At 43.4% G+C, this 13,471-nt stretch overlaps 1 protein-coding gene and 1 pseudogene across 6 annotated transcripts in view; one reads left to right on the top strand and one right to left on the bottom strand.

Annotated features, from left to right (window-relative positions):
* INPP4B (inositol polyphosphate-4-phosphatase type II B) overlaps positions 1 to 13,471 on the top strand; it is a 553,469-nt gene that overhangs the window by 165,486 nt on the left and 374,512 nt on the right. The gene's annotated exons all lie outside the window — the stretch shown is intronic.
* LOC118612673 lies at positions 1,304 to 1,418 on the bottom strand (annotated as a pseudogene).

Raw genomic sequence — 13,471 nt, 5'->3', positions numbered from 1 at the left:
GTTGCTATGTGTGGTTTCAGACGTATTCAGAGCATTATACTCTACTTCAGTGCAGATATTTAGGATGCAACACTTTTGCCAATTTATATAGGGAATTGAAAACTAAAATTCTAGCTCCTGTCTGCTCTTAAAATATGCTGAGAGAATTAATGTGAATTAAATGACTTTCTTACATCAGTATCCTTCCATCTAACCTTCATATAAATATTGGAATGTGCAGGATCAGACACCTGATCTGTAAAATGATGGCCCTGGAATAAGTGATCTCAAAGGTTGACTAGGCTCTGACAGTCAGGTGACTATCAAAAGCCCTACGAGGCTGTGAACATGGTCATCACTTCTGTATAAAGCCTAGTGAAACTCACTGAGAAAGGGAACTTCACTTATGCTTTCACATTTTTTTTTATGAGTTGCTTATAATGAGTTTTACATAAGTTTGATGGTCTGTGCCCTTATAAACAGACAGTTGCAGAAAGTGCACAGTTCTTGTTAATCCCCTGGAGAGCTTCCACATACACAGAACTTCGTGGAGACCATAGAAACTTCTAAATTTAAAAGACTGGGGTTTAACTACTGGTTCTGTCTGTCACTGGCATTGCAACACTGCACAAGTTACATGTTCTCCTCAAACTCAGTTTCTAAATGGAAAATGCGATCATTGCTACAAGTTAAGTCTCTTTCCCACACTGCAGACTGACTTCCCCTGATGGCCGCTCGGTCTCACATGTAAGGACAGTCCTTCCACTCCTCCTTCAGCGCCTCCGCCTTCGATGAGAGGGAAAATCATGTTGATTCCTCTTCATGTTACTTCTCAGCTTACTCTTCTCCATTTCTATGGCTGTCACTCTAGTTGAGATTATGATTACAATGCACCTGAAAGAATGTATGGTTCCTGATAGGCATGGATGCCTCTAGAGCTTCCATTTTTACCCCCTTCATTTAGTATCTGATCCCTGCTGCCAGTTTAGTCTTCCTGAGGCACGGCTCTCATCCTGTAATTTTTCTTTTTAAAAATCTTTAAACGGATCTCTCTGTGAACTGAATACAGGCCAAACAGACAGCGCACCTAGCACGTGGCATCCCCTAGTGCGTCTAATCCCGGGTCGGCTACGCTCTGATGATCAATGCATTTTCTCTGATATTTCCTCATATTTAAATTCAGGTTTTGCATTTTTGGCAAAGATTCCAGAAAGCGATATATGATATATTGAGAGGTTGTGACCTTCTCAATATATCATATAGGTAGGCATTAGAAGTCTATGGTGATTTTTTATTTTATTTTATTCTATTTTTTATTTTTTGACACCTATAGCACCTGATCTTCCTAGGTGGTCTCCCAAGTACTAACCAGGCCTGACTCTGCTTAGCTTCCGAGATCAGATGGGATCAGGTGTGTTCAGGGTGGCGTGACCGTAGACCCAAATGGTGATTTTTATTTCACTCATTTGTTAATGTACAGATTCTGGTTAGAAATTTATAGTAAAGGAAAATTTACTCTATTTAGTTGTTCATCCATTCATTTGTTCATTCATGGTTTATATGCCTATGGACAGATGAATTCTTATTTGATTCCAAGGGTTATAATCTATCAGGATCATTATTTATTCTGTTGTTCGGTTTCCCCAGATTTGGCCTTTGGGACTCTCCTTCAAGTTGGCTTCTATATCTTTCCGGAATGTACACTCCCCCTTTTAAACACTTTCATATTTTCTGGAACCAGAAGATATTTCAGGCTCATCTTATACTTTTTCTGCCCCAGTCCTGAAACCATCTGTTTCTCCAAAGATGCATAGTTTTCTCTCATTGGAGCATGGTATTTAGAAACTAGATGTGAGCACTTAGGTGGGGTCATGGGTCCTGGGATATCATAATGCCCGACTCGAAAAGGGTCAAGGCCATGAAAACCAAAGAAGGACTGAAGGCCTGCTCCACATTAAAGGAAACTGAGGAAGCATGATGACTAAATGCAAAGTGTGATTTTGGACTGAATCCTGGACCAAAAAAAAAAAAAAAAATTAGTGAGATAATTGGAGAAATTTGAGCAAGTTCTGTGGGTTCAGTAGTATTATATTTTTGTACATATTCATCTTCCTGTCATGGTAAAGTCAAAATAACATGACCATCCACATTATAATTGATTTTGAAAAACATTTTCAGATCTCTGCAACCGAAGACACTGATCTGAGTTAGAGGTCAGATAATTCAGAAAAGAAATAATCATGTACTTGGTGATCGAACTTTACCATTTAGGAATTTTGAAATAAATCATTATATATACCAAAAATCACCTAATTAATCTTCTTCTGATGATTATTTACCTCATTTCTGTTTTTCTGGGATGATATATAAGGCTGTATTACACATATTCGTACGTACATTTTCAAACACTGGAAAATGTCTTTGGGATATGTTTCTTGAAGTGAGGTTGGTTAAATAATTTATGGTACAGCCGTAAGTCCTGTGAAGTCATTAAAAAATGATGAAACAGATCGGCATTTGGCAAACTCCAGCCCACGGGCCGGTTCGTCTGGGCCCATTCCGTGGCATACTGTCCAAGGTCGTTTGCATGTCACCGAGCTGACACAGAGCTGAATGGCCGCAACAGGGACCATGTGGCTCACAGAGCCTAAAATATTCACTACCTGGCCCTTTACAGAAAAAGTTTTTCAGCCCTGATATAGATGATTAACATGCAGGATGACAATATTGCTGAGCGAGACACATTTTATTATATATGCAATAATATATGTGGATATACATAAAATTTAAATCAAAGATTCTATTTATTTAAAGTGATGTATGGACAGAGAGACTCCGTGAAGTTGTCCACCAAAGTGCTTAAGTAGTCACTTTTTTTTTTAACATTCACATTTATAATTTTCTGCGTACCTTACATTTTCATAAGAGGTTGTACAAATTAATTTTTCACATTTTTACCTCCGGGTCATTACTCAAACCACTCTTTTCAGCCTTCTGCACCCAAAACTCTAGTGAAAACTGGCAATGACTACAGACGACTTTGAGAGACATGTTTTAATTTTTAAATAGGGTGACTGTATATCGCGGTTTGCCCGGAATAGCGCTAGTTTATGGCTCCTGGGACGACGGCATCGCTGTAGCTGTTTTTCTCTTAACTCTGTGGCAGTCTTGGCCCCCTGAACTGCAGTTCATCTTTTAGATGTCTCTTAAGCGTTGCTGTAACTCTGGGTTTTGTCATTACCTTGTCCCTTCTCACTCGGTTCCCTTTCCCAGGAACTCTCCTCAACTCCCGTGGTTTAGTTTACACCAATATACTGACAACTCCTAAGTCGGTACCTCTAACTTCCAAACCAGTGCATTCTGGACATTTTTAAGATATCCAAACTCTCATGACATCTGGGTGCCACGCTCACTACCCCTTCCCCCCCCTCCGACCCCCCAATCATCAGAAACCCCTGACAATTTAACTGCCTAAATATTTCATATATTGGTTCCCTTTCTTACTGCCACTGTCCTAATTTAGTTTATCTCGTTCTTGCCTCTTTCACTGAGTGCCTTAAATTTACCTCCCAGACCACAGCCAGGAAAATCAACCTTAAATGCCAACCCGAGAACAATACAGAGAATGCCCTAGTCACTCTAGTTTTAAAATCACTTCAAGAGACCTCGCATTGCTTAGTGATGTTTTTCAAAGTGTGGTCCATGAACAATCTGCACCAGACCCTCCTGGATTGCATATTAAAAATGCAAAATTAAAACAAAACAAAACAAAACAAAACAAACAAACAAAAAAACACTTGAAGCTCAAAGTCTGGCCTCCATCACAGAGTTACTGGATCAGAATTTATGGATAGAGCCCTAGAAATTTCTGTTCTTCCCACCACCAGATTGTTTTTATGCACCATAATGCTTCAGAACTACGGGCCTGCATCTCTATCTCATCTCATTTCTTGCCGTTTCTTACCTAAAACTTTACATTCTACTAATGTAAATTCTTGTACCTTCTTGCTTGTACCTTGCTGTTTAACTTCTGTTTACCTTTACCATTTCCAGTGACTGAAATACCTCTCCCCTGCTTCCTTTACCTGGCCCGTTCATAAATATATTTCAAGTCCTCACTCAGGTAGTCTCATCTGGAAGCCTTCCCGGCATCCCCAGGATGGGCTGTGCCCCAGGGGGCTCTGTCTCCCTAAAGTACTATTACCGAGCTTTGTCAGCCTGCCTGGCACATAGTAACCAGTCAATAAAGGTTTGACAAATTGAGTTAATAATAGACATATGAAGCTTTTTAGAATTTATGAGTTCTATTTATTATCTTCTGGTGTATAACAAATCACCATAAAACTTTGTGGCTTAAAGTAACAACTTCGTATTCAGCTCATAATTCTGTAAGTTGGCAGTTTGGTCTGGGATCAGCTAGCCACTTCTCCTGCTGATAAAACTGGCTGAGAGTTGGCTGGAGCAAGAGCGGTGGCTATATATCGACTCCCTCCTCATTTATAAGACGAGACCGACCGGGCTTGGGCCCTGTTCAGGCAGAGGTGGGAGGTTCTGATAGAGAGAGAAAGAGAGAGAAGGGGGTGGGAGGAAAAACTGCAAGTTCTTTTGAGGCTTATTCTCAGAATTGACACAATGTCATTTCTTCCACTTTCTATTAGCCGAAGCAAAAACAGCGCTAGCACCAATTTGAGGATGAGTAAACAGATACCACTTTTGGTCGACGGCACTATGACGTATGATGGCCATTTTTGCAGTCTATTCCATGGGTCTAATATATATGGATTCATAGTTGTCATTTATAATGTAACTATAAACAGGATCCCAATTTCGTATCACTATCATGGCTCTTGCCTTATGAACACCATTATTTCAATTTATCTTCAAACCATTCATTACCATGGCTGCTGCTTGTTTAGTTCCCAGCTCTATCACCTAACTCCTCTTCAATTAGCCTATTCTGGTACGTCCTTTGCATCTATTCAGGAGCAGTATAAATAAGCACACACCATTTAGTTGATTACTTGGATTTGGTTAAGTCTTAAAATGAAGCCAGCGTTCCCAGGCACGGCAAACTACAGACTCTCAGCATGAGAATGGACGTGCTGCCAAGGCGAAAGTGTGCCATTTTTGTATCCTTAAATTTTACCTTTCATTTCTGCTTTGCTGCCTTAAAAATAAATGGACAGTATCCAGCTTTCGTTCTGTCATATCAGTTGACCTATTTTCCATTTTGAAAGCGATATTCATTTTTCTGCCTATTTGAGCAGCTCTTCACTGCTGAAAAAGAGCTCTCTTTAAAGAGCAGAGCTGTCGAAGGTCAAGTTCCTTGGCCTCCTTACTGGTGAGGTGAGTTACACTTTGACTCGGGGCTCATGCCCTCAACCCTTGCATTCATTATTGGAGCCTGCACCTTCCTCTCCCGACTTCCATGGTTAGTCTGGGAATTTTAACCTCACTGGCATTTAATTTTATTTTCTCACCAGACCTTAGAAGGAACCTAGCAGTATCTAATGTTTGCAAATAACGCGAGAAGAGAGAATGGCAGGGAAATTACTAAGTAAGCTTTTGAGTTTTCTACCCTAGAACTTTTGTTTTTGGGGGATTAATTGCCTCTCTGATTTTCTTCCTCATGGATTCCGAATGAAACTCTCAGCAATCCTTTCTTCCTCCTCCTCCTCCTCCTCTTCTTCTTCTTTCTTCTTCTTCAATATGAAACTAGGTTTTATGCAAACACTTGCGAACTAGACACGTTGGTTTACAAACAGCAACAGAATTTCTTTCTTATTTTCAAGGGCATCTTGGTCACGAATACGTCTTTGCTTCCTGGTCCCATTGACGTTTAGCATCCCAGCCTGTCATTCACTGAGGGGGAAAAAAAGTCTGAGGATTTGGTTTGTGACCTGGGATATATGGGATGTAAGTGTGTGTTACAAAACTTAATGCATAAAGCTGCTACTTTTGATACAGTCCGGCTCATAGAGAGATGAGATTTAGCTGCCTGTAATGAGAATTTGGTGTGACTGGAAATTGAACAGAAGCATCTTTGTATTGAAGGTGCTGAGCCTTATAACAGTCATTCAGTGGCAGAAGTGATTGTTTTTCACATTACTTTTCAACTATAAAGCCCTTCAGAGCCTCATAAGAAAATCCCTGTCCTTATTCAAGTGACAAAAAACTCGGCAACTTTTTCTTTATATCCATTTAAAGTAAAATAATGTAGTAACATCTTCCTACCCAACTCTTTAAATATGTTTCAGTTTTTCTCTATGTTAAAGGTCTTTCCCTCTTTCAAGGTCGGAACTGTCCTCTGATAAAAATCTCATTTTCTTTTTTTTTTTCTTCTGTGATAATCACAAGGAAAAAAAAAAAGAAAAGAGGGAAAAAATCTAGACATGATGCTGGAGACTTGAAATATGCGCAGAAACTTTTGGAAAAAAGATGTTTTTAAACTTTAGTTAGTATCTGTCTTACAATATGTGAATAAATAAACATTTTTATCTTAACAAATTCCTAGAAGAAATAAATACCAAAAAATCTCAAACCAGATATTTTAAGTTAGGAGAACAACATTCTATTTCTTGCTCCATTTGTAAAGCACCTTTAGAAATTTGAACAAGTCATATAATTTTTCTTTTCTAGTTTTTCCATTTACAAAATGTGTGTCTATTCAAGTGAAATAATTTTGTGGATTGATTTCTGTTTCGAAAGTATATTTTCATCTCACGTCTCTTCTTTAAGTCATAGTACATTTTGTTCTTCTCCACTAGGAAATATATCTAAAATATTCAGTGAGTAGAGAATTGTTTTACTTTTAATTTTTTTTGTTTTTGTTTTTCCAGCAAATCTGATAAAAAATATATTTTAGTTGTCATCTCCTGCAAATTTGGGAGTTATGTCATTAGTGAGTTTAGCTCTAAAATATATATTCTGTTAAATCGAAACATGGTCTTATTAAATGTTTTTCTCAGGAATTTATAGTGCTGGTTTGACAACTATTTCCTGCAGAAAACCAGGCAGTATTAAAAGGGTCACTTCAAATGATAGTGAAGGTTTTATCAACCTGTATGAGATTGATTTTTTAAAAATTAATACTAGCACTTATGAGCTTTCAGGATTAAGAAGTATCTTAAATTCCAGGGATGGAGCTGGTTGCTTTTTGCTCGTGCACCTCACAGCTGCAGAGAGAGAGGACCAGGTCAAATTCGCCATTCTTCTAGGGACCTAGGCGTGCTACGAAGACGCACTTGGCTGTGATGGAGGAGGCTTCGGAAGATGTCTCACAAACTATCAGCTCCTGGTGTTGGGTGTTAGATCTTGCTAAAATGCTTCAATTTCGTGGTGGTCTTAATAGAGGAAAGAGTGCTTGATAAACCTCATTTTGCGAAATGAGAGGAGCACTATTTGTTTGTTCGTATTTCCTGCTGCTTATCTGATGCGATGTCCTGAGCTGTGATGAGGCTCCAGCGTCCAGTCCTTGCCCACCACTCAGAGGGCTCCAGGCTCTTCAGAAGGACAGAATTGCGGCCCCCCTAATCCAATCGTAGGCTTTCAAAGTGTATAAAAGCCATCTCCAAGAGTTACATACAATTAAATAACTCAAAACTTTTCAATATATAAGGCAGAAGAGAAGCAGTAATAGAGGGTAGTTTAACAGCTTTCTTTCCCCATTATTTTTAGCATCCTCTTGGCAAAATGTTCAGTTTATGCACTGAGTATATAAAGTATTTTCATGGCAGGTCTAGGTAAACTAGTGCCATAATTAATGTAAGTATTGAGCCATCATGGGTTTATCTGTATTATAAGCTGAAACATATATAGAAGTGCAGGTGACACTCTAGAATTAAATCACAATATTGATAAATCTGATGCATGTGGTTAGCAAGCCGGCTGTCGAATTGAAACACTAAAAGTTGCTCTTAACAAGATATCCTTGCTATCTTATGCTTTTGACTATATATGTGATCGTGCATAAAAATGAGCATTAAATGCTCCATTTTTAATCTTGGTTCATTAAATACAAGGTATACATTAAAAACTAACATTAAAAAAACTTCTCCTCGTGCCACAAAAATAAAACAAATGAAAGCAGAACAGTAAAATAAAACTGTAGCAACATAACCACTCTCTGGTATCTTAGGTTTTCTCAGCTTTTAACACGTGTGCTATCATTTTCTTTTTATCCAACTTGTTGCAAGCTTCTTTGGTTATTGTCAACTACAAATAAGGAGAATTGTCACAACTGGCAGTGCATTCGCCCTTGAGCTAAGGGAACAATTGCAAGAATTTTAGAGCCAATCTATGGGCATCACTGTGCACAGCTGCCACTCCAAGCCTCCCGTGCTCTCTTTTAAGCCACAGGGAGAAGTTGGGCTTCCCAGCCTCCTTGAGATGGGAGGCGCCCTACATCCAGCTCGAGCTAATGGGCTGTGACAGGAAGTGATCTGTTTTAGTTCCAGGCTGAGGCTATGAAAAACCCCTTGTATCATCCCATCTCTCTTCACCTGCCAGGAAATCAAGAAAGAGTCTTGCTCCTAATGAAGAAGCTTCGAGAAGTTGAGACTCTTGTAGCCTAGTTTCTACATAGAGCAAATTCTCCGCCCACCTCCAAATACCCACCGAATATATACCAAGATGGAGAAATAATCCTTTCTCATTTTAGTCCACTGAGATTTCAAAGTAAATTTGTTAACAGCAGCATAACCTAGTTGACTTCCAGACTTCATACTTATGTGTATTATAAATAACTTTTTCTAAAAGAAGCACTATTTCCTCCTTAACTTTTAGCTTTCATCTTTCTTCTTTTCTTATTTTCTGCTGCCAGAATCAAATCGCGGTCAGTGTTTTATCTGGGCCAGGGCGATGACATTTGGAAGACAGCGAGGGTGTGAAGGAGATACATGCAGGACAAACAAATGCTAGGAACCCAGAGGGCAGAGCAGACTCAATCTGGATATCAAGCCGCAACAGACAAAACGGGCAACAAGTGACCTGAGTACACAGGCTGGTTTGGAATTTGAGGTCAAGGTTGTGAAGAAGCCTGAGACAGCCCAATGATGCCTTGATTAGGACCTTGGGCTCTTCCAGAGGTTTGAGATGACAGCTGGGGTAATAAATTTGGAATGAAAGACCAGGACTAGAGTTTTAGGCTTGAAAATGGCAAGTATGGTTGTCTTGGGTGGTACCAGGGATGTTAGGCAACAGCCTGCCTGGGGAGTAGAGCCTCGGTATAGAGAAAGTGGATGCCGAGGTCAAATGCAGCCCTGAGCTGCCATGCTTCAAACACAGAGGTTAAAAGCAGGGTTGACTTCATTACTAAACTCTTTGGAGTTTCTTGTGGCTCCAGAGGCAGGACCAGAACTTAGAAGGGGAAGTAAGGGACTGAGCTCACAGATGCGACAGAAGCCCCGCAAGGTCGGACACAGGAGGTCATTGCCATGGGCACCCCGACCCTTTCTGATGGACCTCTGTTTGGGATCTCAATTCCATTTTATGTTTCTTCACAGATATTCCCCATTACTACCTCTATAATCTCTTCTACTATTTATCAGATACCTATAATGACTCCTCATGATTTGGGGGTTTTTGTTTACCACGACCATATCTTCAACAGGGTTTGTGATCCATGGTGGGGTGAATGCTGTGGTACGAAGGACACCTGGAGAATGTGTCTGCAATCCTGAGTCTATACCCAGGTTCTGCCACTGACAGCCGCCTGTGTGACCACCAGCAGGTCACGTGACCTCCCTGGCTCAGCTTCTTCCTGGGTGGAGGCCATACGTCTGCGTGTTTGTGGGAGGCGGGGGGTGGTGGACTCGATGAACTTCAAGGCCTCCGTGTCTCTTCAGTTCTCTGAAGTAATTCTTTGCGGTGAATCTGACTTTCACAGAAGTTCCATTTCTGGGAACTAAAGGAGCTTTATGCACACTCCTCTTCACCTCTTACCTTAACGTCTTAACGTCTGAACTTAACTTCAGCTCCAACTTCGTATCCATCCTTTATTTTCTCCTCTCTACAACTCTCCCCCCAGTTCCTGCCCAGCAGCCTCTCCCGGGCAGGTGGCCGGGCTTCCTCCAGCCCTGACCGCCCCCGCGAGGGTTCATGGCGATGCTCCCGCACCAGCAGGCCTCTCCACGCAGCCTCTTTGAAAGTGCCTCTCAGGCTGAGCAGCCGTGTGAAAACCTCACCGGGGGTGTGACATTGGAGGCTGGCTGCTGGCCCCGGTGGTCACAGCAGGGCAGTTTTGAAGAACAGCTTTGTGCTGGTTCAGTTTCGAGGCATCAGAAAAAGAGAAGCAGCAGCTCCCTGAGGCCCTCCTTCCCCTCCTTCGTCCCTGCCCCTCGTGAATGCCTGGGCCAACGGCGCGTTTTCCCAGGTGTCTGCTTAGATGATCGGAGCTGCCGTTCTCGTCCCTGGGCACGCTGGGCACCTCTTCGGGCCCTCCTGCTTCTTGCTCTAACCACTAAGTTCGTCTTTTGACTCAAAGTGGAAATAAAACTGTCTCAGGTGACAGGAAACATTTTTCCAAATTAAAACATATCGGCAGGAAATCTCCACGTGCAGATCCTGCCCCCTTGTCAAAGTTAACCTACCCCGGCTCGAGCTCTTGGTCTTTGCCCCTGTGACCCGATCGAGTGACCCGTTTTGGGCAGTGGGACCAGCCTTCTCCCCAGTTTCCAAGTCTTAGCCTCTTCCTTAGTATTTCTTTCTTCTTTATCCCTTACGCCGAGTCAGACATCAAGTTCCTTCACCTTTTCCCCAAAGCGTCTCTAATATTTGCCCTTTTATTCGATTTCAGTGACCGTAGTCCTAATCCACATCCTCCTTTAGAAAGCAGTAGCTGTTTCTCCACTTACGCACGTCCTGAACTCCTGCCTGGAGTCAGGGACCCCAGTCACGACCGGCCTTTGTGACGCAAGGGTGGCGTCTTTGCTTCCACTCAGTTGCTGACAGGGAACCGGGACCTTTTTGGGTCAGAGGAGTTTCTCGCTCTTGCTGGTGTGAAACAAGGAGACTCGTGTGGGTCCTGTTCAGGAACTGCGTGCGGGCCGCGCGTGGTATCAGGGTCAAAGCCGTCCCGTGGCTGGCTGAGGTCCCGGCTTCCGACGGCAGCTGTGGCCTTTGTCCTGGAAGACAGTGAAGCTCTGAGCCTGTTTCCTTGCCCTTCTCTTCAGAGGCTTAAGTTCAGCCCGTCACCACAGGCTTGTCTCTGCGTCCCACAGGTCTCTCGTCTCTCAGTAAATAGGAGGAAAAATAAATAAACGCACTTCCTGCTAGCAGGCAGGAACACAGGAATGCTTTTTTTTTCCTTTTCTTTTTTTAAATATAATTTATTTATTTATATTTTATGGTGACTGGTTAACGAAATCCAATGAGTTTCCTCTGTACACGTTAGCCTTTTTTTTTTTTTTTTTTAAACTGGCCTCAGGTCTTCCCCCTATCAAAGCTGGCTCTGGAGAATATATAAACCAACTGTGAAACGCTCATTTACAATTATTCAGTGCCCCATGACTACACGAAATGGACTGCACTGCAACCAAGTCACATAGGTTCTGGGTCCTTGTCGTTCAGATTTGCCCCTCTCCGCCCTAACCTGGCAGCTGCTGTCCTTGTGGTTATGCTTCCCGGCTCTCACCTGGGCTGCTGAACTAGCTTTCTAAATACGGCATCTTGGCCACATTTCGCCAGCCTCCACTTTGTCCTTCGCGGTGTGCCAGGACGTCCTGAAAAAGGGCCGGTGGCTACACTCCGAAGGCTTGAGGAGGCTCGGCTTCCCACCCTCTCTCCCGACAGGCATCGCCTGGCTTGGCATCGTTGGTAGCGCCCTGCAGACTAGTAGTTGGAGTCTTCGCAGCTTTCGATTTTAACCTTTTCCGCTCAGGGGTGTGGAGTTCTCCTCAGCTACATATGGCGCTGCCTGGGGGGCAGTCTTTCAGACTCCGATGCCCCCGCCAGGCCCTTGGGACCCCGGCACGGATGTCGTTCATAGCAGGAGGGCGTGGGAGCTCCTGGACCAGGCGGGAGAAGCTTCCAGGCAGAGGCTAACAGTGACGGGAGAGAAACATGGTGTGTTTAAGGCCTCGTTCTGCAAACTTCTGACTGTGAAATTTGGTTACAAATAGGTTTTCATTACGATGCGCTACACATCTAATTGAAAACAAAAAGTTTCGACGAGACTCTGATGTGTTTCTCTTCTCCCGTTTCAGTAAAAGAAAACGCTGATCTCGACCAACTAAACTGTTTTTACACTTCGCTGAAATCCATTAGTGAGGTCGAAAGTACAAAAACGCTGGTTTAAGGTCCAGGCCGGGTGGAACCCAGGGTATGGGGGGCGGTGCAAAACCAAGCTAAAGGAGAGGAGAGCACAATGGGTCCCGCGGCGCTTTGTCTGCTGGGTACGCTTGGTTTCCTTTCGCCTAAAAGCCGTAGGAAACCCCCAAAGGGTTTCGATAGAGGATGCTCGAGGGGTGTGACCTGAACAGGTTTGCATAACGTTCTTGCTCCAAACTGAGTTGAGGGAGTCGAGAGTGGGTGTGGGAGAGCAGTTAGAGGACGTTTGGTTTGTTCGTTGGTTTGTTTTACTATTTCAAGTGAGAAATGGCGTCGATGGACTAGAAGGTGGTAGGGGAAGTGGACACTTCGAAGCTCCCGAATGGAGAGAGTTCGCAGGACTCACGGATGGTGGAGCTGGATGGAGCGTGCGGGAGCAGAAGAGGTCGAGGAGGATTCTGGGTGGGAGCCGGTGGAAGTAGGCCGAAGGAATTAGGCTACTGAGAAGGGAAGACGCAAATGAAATGGTGCTCTCCAGAAGCAGGGCCCAAGGCAGGTTTAAAGGCAGGTGGTTGATTGAGGAGTTGGTGCCAGCGCACACCGACGGGGAAGTGAGGACGTGAGACGGAGAGGGAAGGCGGGTCATAACGGACGCGTCTTTGAGGGCTTGACTGCTACGGAGTGCAGGAGCTTGTGCCTGTTGGGGAGGCCGGGATGGAACGCGAGCCTCAGCGTTATCCCACCTGAAGGTATCTGTGCTCTCCTGTCGGTCATGAGTTGACTAGCGGACATCACTTGCCAGCGCTTCTTGCTGGCCACATGGGGTGGGCAGAGTGGACGGACTGCAGTGGCCGGGGAAAACCTTCAGACAAGAAATGCAAGTGCTGGAAGCTGGAACTTGGAAGTGTGACTTGAAATAACAAAGCCAAGGGGATCTGGGTGGGTCACGAACTGCAGCCTCTGCTACAGGTGCTGTGTGGGGAGAGAGCTGGGGGCAGCCATCGTGAACGTAGCTGTAGGTCTATGGCATTTGACTCAACTATTTGAGCCTGGCCTTCAGAAGAGAGTAGAGACCTGGAGTCATCTGAGAAGAGGTGATTGATATTGTCTATTGGAGGAAACTACAAAGTGGGAAAACATTTGAAACTTGGTCTCTGCCCTGAGGAATCCCAGCGTTTAATGGGCAGATCAGGAAGAACAATGTTGAAAAGAAAACAGAGGAATT

This window comes from Rousettus aegyptiacus, unplaced genomic scaffold (genome assembly GCF_014176215.1).
Source record: "Rousettus aegyptiacus isolate mRouAeg1 unplaced genomic scaffold, mRouAeg1.p scaffold_m13_p_16, whole genome shotgun sequence".
In the NCBI taxonomy this organism is placed as follows: Eukaryota; Metazoa; Chordata; class Mammalia; order Chiroptera; family Pteropodidae; genus Rousettus; species Rousettus aegyptiacus.
Note: the sequence above shows the minus strand (reverse complement) of the source record. Positions and strands in the feature narration are given on the sequence as shown.